The sequence below is a fragment of the Lipotes vexillifer genome, unplaced genomic scaffold, assembly GCF_000442215.2.
Source record: "Lipotes vexillifer unplaced genomic scaffold, Lipotes_vexillifer_v1.1 scaffold982, whole genome shotgun sequence".
Classification (NCBI taxonomy): Eukaryota; Metazoa; Chordata; class Mammalia; order Artiodactyla; family Lipotidae; genus Lipotes; species Lipotes vexillifer.
The window spans coordinates 1868347-1870187 of record NW_006789467.1 but is presented as its reverse complement, the minus strand read 5'-3'; the positions used below and the strand labels follow the sequence as shown (position 1 = coordinate 1870187).

The 1841-nt window shown below is 44.3% G+C and overlaps 1 protein-coding gene across 1 annotated transcript in view; it reads right to left on the bottom strand.

The window, feature by feature from the left end:
- NCOR1 (nuclear receptor corepressor 1) overlaps positions 1–1841 on the bottom strand; it is a 150409-nt gene that overhangs the window by 148091 nt on the left and 477 nt on the right. The gene's annotated exons all lie outside the window — the stretch shown is intronic.

Below are 1841 nucleotides of genomic sequence, written 5' to 3'. Positions count from 1 at the left end.
GCCATGGCTGCTGGGCCTGCGCATCCGGAGCCTGTGCTCCACAACAGGAGAGGCCACAACAGTGAGAGGCCCACATACCGCAAAAAAAAAAAAAAAATTTATTCCTCATAGATCATGGAGCGAATCACACCTATATAAATATGTCATAGCAGGTTAGCAGATGTATTTGGTAAGCTGTAATGTGAACACATTTCCCTAATTAGAATACAATGTTTATTCGTTCAATAAACATTTGCAGTGTCAATATCCTAGGCAGTGCCTTCAAGATAAAAGTCAGAGAAGGGCCCATCCTGCTCCTCAATAGGAGACAAAACAGGTACGTACCTAAATACAAGGTAGAAAGTATAAATGCCATGAGAGGAGATGTGCAGTTAAAGCATTTCAGGAGAGAAGAGGGAGCTGTTACTCTGGCACAGAAATATAACCTTTACGATCTCTGTAAAGGAATTTCATAACAGCTCTTTTAGGCTCACAACAGCAACTTAGAAGAGATGTTTTCCTGCTATCATAGATGAGGAAACAACCAGAAAAAGACTGATCATATTCCAAAATGACACAGTTAAAGGAGGAATCAGGACTCTTTGTATTGTATTTTCTCTGGGGTAGGAGTCCAACATATGGCAAGCCTTTTGTAAAAGGAAAGAGTATTTTGGTACTGCAAGCAATCACATCCTTATGTATGTATGTGCATATTATTTATATACATGTGTGTGTGTTAACCTTGATTTCCATTAACAGGTGTGCTTAAAGCAAGGCAAAGCAACTGTGTACTATAAATATTAAAACAAATAAATAAACCTCCACTGGATTTTAACAGAATGAGAAAATAAAGACAATGTTTCTTTCTGCAACAACTTGCTTATTTCTTCTGTAATCTTCACCCATGTCTAAATAATATTCTAAAATTGGTCTGCTCCTGAGATCGGGCAAGTTAGTTCTGCCAATAAATATCTTTACGAAAGGATACATCAAAACATTTTCAAAAACTATTAAAAATTAAATAATGCCATCAACTCTTCAGTTATCCAAGAGAGTCACATGTGACCTATCAGCAGCAGTTATTGATCACGACATTTTGAACGAATGAATGAATATTTGTAGGCATTTTAAAATCCCAGGCCTGTTGCTCTTTACGCAACGTTCCGCCTCCAGTCACCGCCTCACCAAGGTGCACGCCAGGAATGTAAATTTCAGTACAATTAGGATATACTTAGGGAAGCCAATCTGATGCAGGTGAAAACACTAATCCCAAAGATTAGAATCACCCACACCTCTGCTCTCCAAGGGTAACTCTGGAGAAGCGGCACTGTAGCATGCAACATCGGTAAAAGAAAACTGACACTCTGAGCAAACACTTTTCACAAATATCACCTATTCCCACCCACACCTTTAATACACGACTATACCTAATCCGGCTAATTCGAAGAATTCAGTCTCCTCGCCACTAAGAGTGACTTCTCAATTACAGTTTCTCGAATCCCTCCTCCCCCCAAAAGAGAACTCACATTAAACAGCAACGATAAAAGGCAGAAGGTACCGGGTTCCGATCTGCACCGTCTCCCCCGCCCTCCCTTCACCATTACACCCCAAGTGGTTTGGTCGCAAAGGTGAACTAGTTTGCTCTTCAGGCACTTGTCCACCGCTGTCACCCGCCCTGACCCCTTGCACACTCCCGGGCAGCCACCAAATCCGCCCCGGAGGAAGAGCAGGCCGCCACCTGCGCCGGCCCCACCCGCGGCCCCGGCCCGCGCCCGCCTCGGGCCCCGCAGCCCGCTCCCCGCAGGACACCCTGGGCGCCCCGGCCCGGCCGCAACCCATTCTTCCTCCAAACTCCATAAGCC